Source organism: Nerophis ophidion, linkage group LG05 (genome assembly GCF_033978795.1).
Source record: "Nerophis ophidion isolate RoL-2023_Sa linkage group LG05, RoL_Noph_v1.0, whole genome shotgun sequence".
Classification (NCBI taxonomy): Eukaryota; Metazoa; Chordata; class Actinopteri; order Syngnathiformes; family Syngnathidae; genus Nerophis; species Nerophis ophidion.
Genome location: NC_084615.1, coordinates 41774305 through 41788087, shown reverse-complemented (window position 1 = coordinate 41788087; position 13783 = coordinate 41774305). Strand labels below are relative to the sequence as shown.

The 13783-nt window shown below is 42.8% G+C and overlaps 1 long non-coding RNA gene across 1 annotated transcript in view; it reads left to right on the top strand.

The window, feature by feature from the left end:
- Window positions 1–424: 424 nt before the first annotated feature.
- LOC133553125 (uncharacterized) overlaps window positions 425–13783 on the top strand; it is a 38594-nt gene continuing 25235 nt past the window's right edge. The window contains exon 1 of the long non-coding RNA XR_009806852.1: window positions 425–522. This is a non-coding gene — a long non-coding RNA (uncharacterized LOC133553125). The remainder of the gene's footprint in view (window positions 523–13783) is intronic.

Sequence of the window (13783 nt, the reverse complement as noted above, 5' to 3'; positions counted from 1 at the left end):
CCTGGAGGTTCTGCTACCGAGGTTGCAGAACCTCTTTCTAGAGTTCACTAGTGAAAACAGTCCTTGGTGGGGGTGGGAGAAGTCTGCAGATTTTCTGAGCCCTGGTCAGGCAGCGGCTTTTTGCAATCTTCTCGATAGGAGCAAGATGAGTCCTGATGATCTTTTCTGCCGTCCTCACCACTCAGACCCCATTTTGGTACCGATGAGCTTGAAAAAATGTGTTCTGTTCCTTGTCTGTCAGCTGAAGTCCAAACTTTGTTGAATATGCAACACCACCACCGACTGGTCTGTTAGAAAGGTTCCCAAACTCTGTGCTACCTTAAGAGACTATTGTGAGCAGTCCACCTTAAGACTTGCCTTGCCACCTTAAGAGCGCAAGGCATTGTGGGGCGCGCTTATTCATTCTAACCAAAACAGAGCACGGAGTGGTGAATGTCAGTCCTTTACATTTGCTGCCTGTATATATATCTACAACTTGTAAGATTGTATAGCCCTGCGGTATCTGGTGCGTCACTGACAAATGTAAGTTCATTATATAGTTGTTTGGCGCGCAGCGTGGCTTGTTTACAGCGTCTAGACAATGTATTTCATGTACCAGTCCTTTATCTCTTCAAAGAGAACATTTCGGACATTTTGTGCCTTTGTACATGTAAGCGAGCACCTTATCCTGCACGGCAGGTCACAAGCACCACATTTACGTGCCTTTTGTAGCGTACAGTGACACCTTCTGGTCTAGTTAAGACATTTAAGTTCAGTTAAATGTTGGTATGATGTTATTTGAGTGTTTAGTTTGATGTTATCCTGTAGTGTAAATGGCAGGGCTTACTGTTTACTCGTGAAGCTAATGTGTACTAAATGCCAATTATTACTGGTATATGCTATATTGTGTATCCATGATATATTATTGCACTAAGGTGATATGTACTATTACTACGTAGGCTATGTTATTCTATACTAATTGGTTATGATGTTCTTATCTGTTTACTGCAGAACCACCAATACTTAACAGTGTTGTACCTTTCAGCCAATCCATTGTAACCTGCCATGCCTGTCAACCTGCCTACTAAACAAGTAAACTGCCATATGCCAAACGAACTGTCCTGTCCATTGTGTCCTGACCGACGCCCCGGGGGCGAATGAGACTACCTTTATAGAACCATACAGTCCTTTATAACTCTCCACAACAGGTCGCTTCAACATATTACAGCTCAGTCCACAACAAAATATGTTTATTGTTGCATTTGTATGCAGAGTTATGCACCAGCATGTTAGCATTTAAGTCAGAGCAAAAAGTAAAAGTAGAAAGTCTAAAGGGGAAAATATGCCTTTGATGTCAAGCAAAATCTTGCACCGCTGTTATGCATAACAAGATTTTAAGGTTTTGTACTGTGTTTAACTTCTTTTTACACTTTTGTAACCACCGATAATATTGAGTTTTCCTTGCCCTTTTGTGGGTTCTTCCGAGGATGTTGTAGTCGTAATGATTTGTGCAGTCCTTTGAGACATTTGTGATTTGGGGCTATATAAATAAACATTGATTGATTGATTGAATAAACATGTTATCATAGCCACAGTTAGAGCAAATTTAGGTGCGCTTTTTTTAAAAAAATGAATAAAATCCGTTACAGCAGACCTGGGCAAATAAATGTGGCCCGTTAAGCTTTTTAATCCGGCCTGCCGCATATTCCCAAATATTTTTTTTTAGATCTTTGAGATGGAAAGTGTCGCTGCCATTATGATGTGCAGTCTTGTTTTCTAGTGACCCTAAGTCTTCAACTATACTAAGTATTTATGGTTGGAATTTGCGTTTATGGATGATATACTAGTTACTATGGTAATCTAATTAGTTACTATGGTAATCTAATTAGTTACTTTGCTCATCTAATTAGTTACTATGGTCATCTACGTCACAGCAGCTCAGGTGAGGCACCAAGCAGTGTGGGCGGGAAGCGTTTCCACAGACGCGAAAGGAGCTTTTTACAACAAAGTTCTAAAGCTTAGTGATATATCAGATTCAGACATGCACCTGGGGATAGGTTGATTGGCAACACTAAATTGGCCCTAGTGTGTGAATGTGAGCGTGAATGTTGTCTGTCTATCTGTGTTGGCCCTGCGATGAGGTGGCGACTTGTCCAGGGTGTACCCCGCCTTCCGCCCGATTGTAGCTGAGATAGGCGCCAGCGCCCCCCGCGACCCCGGAAGGGAATAAGCGGTAGAAAATGGATGGATGGATGGATGGTACCCTTTGTTCATATTTCATCCATCCATCCATCCATTTTCTACCGCTTATTCCCTTTCGGGGTCGCGGGGGGCGCTGGCGCCTATCTCAGCTACAATCGGGCGGAAGGCGGGGTACACCCTGGACAAGTCGCCACCTCATCACAGGGCCAACACAGATAGACACACAACATTCACACTCACATTCACACACTAGGGCCAATTTAGTGTTGCCAATCAACCTATCCCCAGGTGCATGTCTTTGGAAGTGGGAGGAAGCCGGAGTACCCGGAGGGAACCCACGCATTCACGGGGAGAACATGCAAACTCCACACAGAAAGATCCCGAGCCTGGATTTGAACCCAGGACTGCAGGACCTTCTTATTGTGAGGCAGACGCACTAACCCCTCTGCCACCGTTTGTTTAATTATTTTTGCGTTTCACTTGATTGTAAAATATGTCAATCAATAGGGGGTGTTACATTCATATTTTGTCAATATTCAGTGTTTTATCTTTCATAGAAAAATTTAAAATTACATTACATTTTTGAAAGCGGTCCGTCATAACTTTTCTAGCATTCAATCAGACATTATTGTGAAGTTTTGTATTAGTGTTCCTAAAAATAGATATACAGGACCCCAGACACATTTTTTTCTCTAAATGTGGCCCCCGAGTCAAAATATTTGCCCAGGCCTGCGTTATGGTTCAAACTGTGACTTCCATAACCAACAAACTTCCACTGTAGAAGTTATGAATGTGTTTGTACGTGCTGAAATAAATGTCTGCTGTCTTTTCTGATCACTTTTCTTGGACTGCAGTCGACGTTGTCTCACTTGCTTGGTGTCTCCGGGGAACAATATCTCCAGTTTATGGCGGCCATATTTGATTTGTAGCCTGGCTGAGGTCGCCACTTTTTAATTGGATCACACGTCCAAACGCGGCGGTTTGTTTTCATCACCTAACGTCCACAGGGCCAGGGCGGCCAAGGCCGGCGGCTTGGAGCTCCACGGGGAAGCGTAATAACAGATTAATGTAGCCTGCGGCACCAGACGTGTTTGACGCATATTAGCCGGCGTGGAGAATGATGTTGGACAGCAGCAGCGGGAACCAAAGGCCGCGATGTGGAGCTACTAATTAGCGAACATATTTCCTGCCTGCTGTGGAAACGCCAAGCGGGCGGCGTTTATTTTCTTTGACTGTTGATTCTGGCGCGGTGCGGCCTCTGCAAACAGCGCCATTGTAAATTGGACGAGCGCTCGTCTTTTCAAGTGAGACTCCTTAGAGGAAAAGTGGAGACGGATCGGATGGCGGCGCTCAGCTTTTCCGTGCTAATGAGAGAGTGGAGAAGCGGGATGGCGTTTGATCCCTGGCGTGGAAGCCTCTCTTTATGCCTGTCAGCGGCCATCATTCCCTCCCTCTTGCACATGATCGCATCTCTGTTCGACAACTTCTCCCACCATGACGCTTATCGATAGTGATGGATGGGGCAGAAGTAGGATTTTATTTGCAGAGCCTCGCAAACATTGCATATGGTACATTTTAGTTCCAAACCACTCAAGACGCTATCTAGAAGGTTCTTCAAGGTAGCCTCAAAACCATCAGACCACCTTAGACCTATAGCCTTTTAGGGTCAAGTTGAGGAGAACCACAATTGTTGAGAATTAGTTAAAGGATGTTTGATTGTGATGCGTAACTTTAGCTAAAGTCAACAGCAGCACTTGGTTAACTCTGCAGAGTAAGCATATTTTTAACATTCAATTAAAAAATTGGACACACCCTTGAAAAACCTTAAAAATTACTACTTGTGTACAGTATACCGCTTTCTTACTAATTATTAGGAGAGTCCCGATACAACTTTTTCATTTCCGATACGATAACTATATTTGAACCTTGAGTATTGGCCAAAACTCAATGGAGCAGACGGCGTCCACAAAGTATTTGCGTACTTGATCTCAGCATTGAAATACTAATCCACAGTGCACAAAACAAAATGTTGGGTTGAAAAATTACCCTATGTTAACCCAACTCCTGGTTCAGAAAAGGAAAAACTTTTTTATTTTAGTTATTTTAACTATATATTTTGGGTTAATTTTTTTCAACCCAACTTTTGCGTTGAAGTATTTGACCAAAGATTTGAGTTATGACAAGTAACTTTTTTAATAAAAAAAAAAAAAGCCATTTACCCAAAAATGCGTTACTCGTTGAAAAACAACCCAGAAACTGTTCATCATTTTTAAAACCCAGAAATTGAGTTAAAATAATACCCTTATAACCCCCAAAAAAAGATTGCTCTTCATAAATACAACTCCAAAATGTAACACAACACAAGCAACACATAAATTGGGTTATCAAAATAACCCAGTATTTTTTAGTGTGGGACCAGTGAATAATGTCCCGACAACCAAATAGTGTCTCAAGCTCAACTTAAATAGTGATACCTACTAGAGATGTCCGATAATGGCATTTTTGCTGGTATCCAATAGTCCGATACTGTCCAACTCTTAATTACCGATTCCGATACCAACCGATTCTGATATATACAGTCACGTCTCGTGGAATTAACACATTATTATGACTAATTTTGTTCTGATGCCCCGCTGGATGCATTAAATAATGTAACAAGGTTTGCCAAAATAAATCAACTCAAGTTATGGAAAAAATGCCAACATGGCTCTGCCATATTTATCATTGAAGTCACAAAGTGCATTATTGTTTTTAACATGCCTCAAAACAGCAGCTTGGAATTTGGAACATGCTCTCCCTGAGAGAGCATGAGGAGGTTGAGGGGGGAAGGGAGGTAGCGGGGGGTGTATATTGTAGCGTCCCGGAAGAGTTTGTGCTGTAAGGGGTTCTGGGTATTTGTTCTGTTGTGTTTATGTTGCGTCACGGTGCACATGTTCTCCCGAAATGTGTTTGTCATTCTTGTTTGGTGTGGGTTCACAGTGTGGCCCATATTTGTAACAGTGTTGTTACAAAGTTGTTTATACGGCCAGCCTCAGTGTGACCTGAATGGCTTTTGACCAAGTATGCCTTGCATTCACTTCTGTGTGTGTGTAAAGCCGTAGATATTATGTGATTGGGCTGACACGCAAAGGCAGTGCTTTAAAGGCATACCCCCAATATTTTGTGGAAATCGGGAGAAATTCGGGAGAATGGTTGCCCTGGGAGATTTTCGGGAGGGGAACTGAAATTCGGGAGTCTCCCGGGAAAATCAGGAGGGTTGGCAAGTATGACTGGGAGACGCAACTGCTCTGTACATCCGTGTACCGCTCTGTACAGCGGCGTTTTAAAAAGTCATACATTTTACTGTTTGAAACCGATACCGATAATTTCCGATTATACATTTTAAAGCATTTATTGGCCGATAATATAGTCAAGGCGATATCATCGGACATCTCTACTAATTACCAACAGAAAACAGATGAGGAGCAAAGTGCTCAAAGGCAAGCGTAAAGCTGCTGCAGGAAGGGGAAAACGACAAAATAAGAGCTCAAGACAGGAAGTAAAACTACACACAGAAAAATACCAAGAAACTCAGGATAAGGCGTGATCTAATGCCACACATTAAATGCAAGCCGATATCATCCGATGGACGTATCATTATTTAGTCGGGACATATAGTAAACGCATGTTAAATGTTGTTTTACCCGTGTAGAAACAATTACAATCATACTGTATACAATTTTATACGTGCATTTACTCATCACGTCTTGTCAAAGTATCTTCCAGCTGGAAAATGTTGAGTGACTTGACTGATTCACAGCAGTCATGGCTGTCTTCCAACAAGGGTTTTCGCAGACGAATATGATTTTTTAGATAGTTTTCATGCCCTGTGATGAGGTGGCGACTTGTCCAGGATGTACCCCGCCTGTTAGGTTTGTCCCTGACAGTTTGGTTATGTTTTAGTTTTTCCTCTGTTTGTCTTTATTTCCTGTCAGCGCTTTTATTTTGGTTGTTTCCTGCTTGTCTCCCTGAGCGCTGGTTCCCCTCAGCTTTGGCTGATTGGCACCTGGCCACACCTGGTGTCAATCAGCCAAATGCTATTTATACCAGCCTTGCCATCCAGTCTGTACTGGAGTATTGTCGATGTCATCACTACCTATCCTTACTACTTGTCCTTGTCGCTGTCGTAACAGTAAGCTGTTCCTGATAGCTATTTGTAGTTTGCTGTCTCCTAGCTTTCTGTTAGCCGTTAGATATTTCCAGTTTTTCTTTTTTCTGGTTCCTGTTCCAAGTTCCTAGTTTGTTTGTTGTTTCTTTATTGTGGACATTAAATTATGTTTTCCTGGACAAAGTCTGCCATCTCTGCATCTTGGGGTTTGTCACCAACAAACCACCGTGACACCGCCTTCCTCCTGATTTTAGCTGAGATAGGCTCCGGGGCCACAAAGGAAATAAGCGGTAGAAAATGCATGGATGGATGTATGGATAGTTTTCATCGATGTACCAAACAGGGTTTTTTGTTTGCTATAAAAAGTGGAGCTTAGCCACTGAAGATCACCATGACTTTTTCCACCTCAAAAAGGTAAAATCACTTACACGAACAAACACGGCGAGATTTGATCATTTAGTGAGGTCCTCGGATTGGCCGAGTCGGCTTCGGAAAAAACAATCAATCTTGACTATCTCGTGAAAGTAAAGGTGGCAAGACAAGGTTCCATCGGTGAACCTGCGCAAGGATCATGGTGGCAGAGCTACTTCGTATCCAACATGGGGCTTCGGTCTGGCGACCGCCTCTCAGCTGGCCCTACCAACACACCCACTGTATGCTGAGGGACTCGGGTACTCCACTTACTTACCTCCCACAGAGGGGGGCTGAGGGGAGTTCAATGTTTGACTGCGAGATTGGTCGTCGATTCAGACTCCTCCGAACTGAATCATCACTTAGGGACTGATTTACTAAGATCTAAGTACCTCGCGGTCTGTCATGTAGGGAGGGGAAGGTGATGACAATTCTAAGGGCCCACAGCCTGCAAGACCCAAGAAGCCTTCATATGAGAAAATGGTTATGCATTCACAGAACTAATTTATTAATATTCATTCGAATGAATCTGAATCAAAACAAAGCCACAAGTCATATAATATTCTAATATTAATGATTTTAACAACTCCATTGGCTCCTTCTTAAAAAACGGTTTGGTCCACACCACGGTTCGTTCCTCCCGCCTTGTTTCTTCTTTTCCGGCATTAAGTGAGCGGAGCGAACTCTAGTAGATTGGGATGCCCCACAAATAGCGAGGAGTAGGAGCAGCAGAGAATGCTTTATGGTGAGAGAGTAAAACTACCAAGGATTGAAACAAGTAGTCTATGTGTTCATTCATTTCATGTCTGTAACATCCCCTTTGGCGGGTGTTAGCTGTCATCTGGCCGCACTACACTCTGGAGACGCCAGAAAGCTGGGCTGTTAACTTGTGAGGAGCCGCAGATGCCTGGTGTGATGTCATAGGTCAAAGCAATGCAATAATCCACGCTAAAATGGATTATAAAGCGCACGGGCGATTAGCGGGTCTAGTCAGGTTTATTTTCATACAAAAGGCGCATTGGATTATAGGGCGCAATAAAGGGTTCATGTTATTTTTTTTTTTTTTGTTAATGTAAAACACTCACTTGTGGTCTACATAATATGTAATGGTGGTTCTTTGGTCAAAATGTTGCATAGATAATCTTTTACGGAGTCGCTTTCTGAGTATAGTACGAGCATGGACCGTCAACAGAAGACACGTAAGCGGTGTGATCGGAAGCAGAAGCGCGGATGCCGAGAGGGGCTAACAACAAAGCAAAAGGCTAATCCCTACAGAACACCGCTTCCTTCCATCCTGCTTTCAAACGTCCGCTCCCTGGAGAACAAACTGGTCTACCTGAAGCTGGATTTAAATGGAAGACGCAAGCCTGCTATTCTGGGTGAGGAGTCAGTTAAATTAGAAGTAGCCAGCCCAGGCTGGATAATCCCTGCACACATAGCAACATTCTCAGAATAATACACAACTCACATAATGTTTTTTCTGTCATGACTGTGTCAGAGTTGGACATGCGTTCTACTGAGGTGACAAATAATGATGCGTTCAGTTTATCGCAGCACCCAGCAAACAATCTGAAAATTCCATCCATCCATCCATTTTCTACCGCTTATTCCCTTTCGGGGTCGCGGGGGGCGCTGGCGCCTATCTCAGCTACAATCGGGCGGAAGGCAGGGTACACCCTGGACAAGTCGCCACCTCATCGCAGGGCCAACACAGATAGACAGACAACATTCACACTCACATTCACACACTAGGGCCAATTTTAGTGTTGCCAATCAACCTATCCCCAGGTGCATGTCTTTGGAAGTGGGAGGAAGCCGGAGTGCCCGGAGGGAACACACGCATTCACGGGGAGAACATGCAAACTCCACACAAAAAGATCCCGAGCCTGGATTTGAACCCAGGACTGCAGGAACTTCGTATTGTGAATTCCCGTCATATAAATTCCTAGATATGGTCGTAATTATTTTAAGTGCACTACGCATAATAAACGCAACATTATTTATATTGCTACTACGGATAATTTGATCAAAAACTCCTTAAAACAGCCCACTACCTATAATACGGGCTTTTTAAACATAAGATCATCGTCTCCCAAAACGTTAATGAGGTCGATAGAGACAACAATCTTGACGTCATCGGTCTCAGCGAAACCTGGCTTAAACCAGACGACTTTGTTGCGCTAAATGAGGCATCTCCTCCTAACTATACAAATGCGCATATTGCCCGTACCCTTAAAAGGGGTGGGGGAGGGGGGGTCGCACTAATATACAAGGAAAACTTTAACCTTAGTTTTAACCTAAATAATAAATATTAATCGTTTGAGTCGTTACTATGAGGTGTGTCACACCGCTGCCTCTATACCTGGCTGTTATCTACCGCGCCCCAGGGCCCTGTTCGGGCTTTATCAGTGAATTCTCAGAGTTCGTTGCTGATCTAGTGATGCACGCCGGTAATATAATTATAAATGGGGACTTTAATATCCATATTAATACCCCATCGGACCCACCGTGCGTGGCGCTCCAGACTATAATTGATAGCTGTGGTCTTACACAAATAATAAATGAACCCACGCATCGCAACTGTAATACAATAGAGCTAGTGCTTGTCAGGCGTATCACCGTTTCCAAAATTATGATACTCCCGTATACTAAAGTAATGTCCGATTATTACCTTACCTGGCATACTGCTCTCGGTAATGGCGCCATTCCCGAAGTATGTGGGCTCTATTGATAAACTACGCCCTGAGCGAAACCATTGATAGTACAGCACCGCTACGGTTGAAAAAGGCTCCATAAAGGCATACCCCATGCTTTACAGAAGAAACTAGAGCTCATTAATTATCATGTAGAAAGCTGGAACGCAAATGGCGCACGACTAAACTTGCGGTGCACTGTGACAGTTTGACCCCATACTGTTACTGTTTGACCTTTGGCTTCCTCTCACACAATGCACATTTGTTAAGAAGCTCAACATTGACACACTATAAACAGCATGCTCCACAAACAAGTTGCAACCTGTCACTCACCATGGCTCTGAAGGTGTGGCTAAAAGAGTCAGGAAGGGGCTGTGGGGCTTTATGTAGGTGAGCACACCTGCTTGGACTAATTAGGCCTAATTTGGGCCAAACCATTATTGTCAGTAACTGGGTGTTGAAGAGGGACACTGGACATTTGAAAGTTGCGTTGTCTAAACCTGAATACACTGTGTACAAAAATGACTGCTTTACAAATACAAAAGTACCATGCGAATATTTTTTAGACATGTCATCGTTACTTATGGTGTATATTACAAAATAACTGATTTCTTAATTCCCCCTGTCAAATTGGGGGGGGGGGAACTCGCAATGGCGGCAGTTTGAGACCCCATGATGCAAGAGCCAGGAGACGATGAAAAGGTAAGATGTTACTCAAAACAGAGCTCTTTGGGGGGGGGGGGGGGGGGGGGGGGGGGTTGCCCACATATGTGGTCCTCTCCAAGGTTCTCATAGTCATCATTGTCACCGACGTCCCACTGGGTGTGAGTTTTCCTTGCCCTTATGTGGGCCTACCGAGGATGTCGTAGTGGTTTGTGTTGTGGTTTGTGCAGCCCTTTGAGACACTAATGATTCAGGGCTATATAAGTAAACATTGATTGATTGAAATGAAGCGTTCCAAACATAAGACGATCTTCGAACATTAAGGAGTGCTCGAGACAAAGCATGAATGGGATACATGTTGATTGGCCGCAGATGTGGACCAGCGGCCAATCAGTAGCAGGTGAGTGAACGAACAGTGCTCAACGGAACAAGCAGGAAGTGGAAACAAATATAAGAGCACTGATAGGACGTAAATACAAAAACAAGGAAAACAAACAGAAATGAAGAGACAGATCGTCACAGTATTTTTAATCAGAGGTGTAATACTTGTTGCAAATGAGTGAAATGAGAATTGGACAGGGCAGCACAGTGGTAGAGGGGTTAGTGGGTCTGCCTCACAATACGAAGGCCCTCGGGATCTTTCTGTGTGGCGTTTGCATGTCCTCCCCGTGACTGCGTGGGTTCCCTCCCGTTACTCCGGCTTCCTCCCACCTCCAAAGACATGCACCTGGGGATAGGTTGATTGGCAACACTAAATTGGCCCTTGTGTGTGAATGTGAGTGTGAATGTTGTCTATCTGTGTTGGCCCTGCGATGAGGTGGCGACTTGTCCAGGGTGTACCCCGCCTTCCGCCCGATTGTAGCTGAGACAGGCATCAGCGCCCCCCACGACCCCAAAAGTGAATAAGCGGTAGGACATGGATGGATGGATGGAGAATTGGACAACTAATAACACTCAATTTACATAATAATATTTCGTTCACCTGGGGATAGGTTGATTGGCAACACTAAATTGGCCCTAGTGTGTGAATGTTGTCTGTCTATCTGTGTTGGCCCTGTGATGAGGTGGCGACTTGTCCAGGGTGTACCCCGCCTTCCGCCCGATTGTAGCTGAGATAGGCGCCAGCGCCCCCCGCGACCCCGAAAGGGAATAAGCGGTAGAAAATGGATGGATGGATGGATATTTCGTTCACAATCATCATGAAAAACATGATGACAGATATATATTTTTTAAAGCAATCTATAATAATATCCCAAATACTTAGTTAATATTTAAGTCACACATTGTAAATGGAGTATTGGTGGCACTTTTTGAATGGTTATTTATTGGATTTTATGGAGTGAATAGTGGAGCTCTCATTGGCTCCATTGTAAGCTGACTTTTATTTACGTTTATTCAATATTTAGAATGCCTGATAAAAAATTCATCCATCGTCATATCTTTCATCATGATTGATAGGAAAAATACAAAATACATTCAGTTCCCCTTTAAGTTGGTATGAAATTAATCAAATTCTGGAGGGCCCGCCTCAGGAAAAGCCTTATCCCTGCAGCTATAGCCGCCCTAAACAGCAGGCCTGGCCGACCCGTCTGATAAAGCCTGTAAATATATTGGTCATGTATGATGTCTTTTTGTTATTTTTGTTTTGTGATGTGCAATGTCAATATGTTTAAATGTACGGCAGTGAAAATGAATTTCCCCACGGGGACCAATAAATCTAAATCTAAAATCTAAAAAAAAATAAAATCTAATGGTAAAAAAGGAAGCAAATTGGGTGTATTACACCAGGCACCGTCAAGAATGTGACAATCTGTCACTTCACTTCTGGATGTGATTCTTTGTTTGGTGTTTGTTTCCTGTCGGCGCTCTGTTTTTCTGTTCCCCTTCCTACATGTCTCCCTGAGCGCTCCTTTCCCTCACCTGTCCCTGATTGGCAGCCTGGCACACCAGGTTGCAGTTGCCAATCAGGCGGCTATTTATGCCTGCCTCACCTGCTCCTCAGTGCTCGAGGATTGATTATGACAGGGCCCTTTTGTGACTGCTCTTCCAATGTTTGAGTATACTAAAGACTCCTACCGGCACATCCTTTTCCTGCTTCCTGCATCTTGGGGTCACACAGCCATGCGGCCATGCGAGTTCCCGACAAAGAGCACTCAAAAACCACAAAATTGAAATTGGCAATGAACTGGGTAGAGTGGTGTTCTGTCAATGTCTGCTTCCCAACATTACTTAGCATGCGCACAATCACAAACGTTTCAAATATTTTCCTGGAGCAAAAAGCATCTGCCTCGTATACAACTAAAAAACTAGTAACTTTAAATTATGCTTATTTTATTGTATCTTCTGACCAGCAAGCATATAGACAATTACAACATGAGAGAGTTCACATCGTATGTTAATACTCACCGAAAGCTCGAATAAAAATAAGCTTCCTCGTGTGTCTCGTGTACAAATAGGTACTGATTTTAAATTCCCTTTCTTTCATTGTATCTTCTGACCAGTAAGCATGTCAACAGTTATAGCGTGAGAAAGCAACGTTTTAGTTTTCTCGAGGATGCAGCCAAGTTCGATATTCTTTCAGGGTTCCCAGAATTCCTAGCAACGGCCTTGCCTCGCACTAAACAGCGTGTGCAATCCATAAAGTAGCGTGGACTTTGAATGTGCGTCTTGCGTGTGATCTACTAAGACTGTGTGTGCAATTGTAAAGTGGTGCAAACCGCCTTATTTAAATAAGGATTTTGCGTGTACTATAAGGGGCATCACAATGGAAACACTCATACTGCACATCCATTTTATCATACTCTTACTGTGCCTGTAATAGTTGCTATGTTTTCACACAAGCAGGAGACGTCTACCACTTTTTATGGGCATTTTAGAAGCAGTGCTGCAGTACATTTACTTTAACACCACTTGTTTTCCCTTTTTTTAAACCCCAGCAGGTGCATGGGAGGGAGACAGGACTACAGTGCTCAAGATGCAAAAAATGCATAAATGTTTTTGCATTTAGTATAGATGCTATTAATCAGTGACGTGCGGTGAACTAAACACCAGGTGAGGCATACATACTTTTTTCTACTTCTTTTTTTTTTTTTTAACTTAAATTCATATGTGCAGCTCTAGTCATTGTTGATTTATGTTGCACATTAGAGTTACAGGAAAAACAAGGGAGTTTTTCGCTTTCATAAAAATGTTATCATTATGATATTATGATATGATAAATGGGTCCAAAAAGTATTTGATAAAGTTGTTATTAAATACTTTTTGATCCCATTTGCTTTTAACAAAATAAATATATTGTCAGTGTAACTTACATTTCTGTATTTGTATCTGAAGCAGCAATAGCTATCCTCCATTAAAACATACTTTGTATGATCGCATTCATTTTGTCTTAAAGTCCAGTTTAGACAAGTATTTCATCTTGGATACAGTTTATAATCCTCCATATTGGCAGAAACATTCATTTACTCAATTTCATTCCAAGATATTAAACAATATTTTTGCGTCTGACAAAAAACACCTTACTCTAATAAATATGCCATGTTTGTTATAAATACAGTTTAAAAAAAAAAAAGAAAAGAAAAAAATGCTGGCTTTCGCTGGAGAGACCTATGTCTGCTAGCTTGAGCGCCCCCACTTCTCCCAGTGTGGCGAGTCAGAGTACTGCTGAGGCATTGAACTGCAAGTTGAC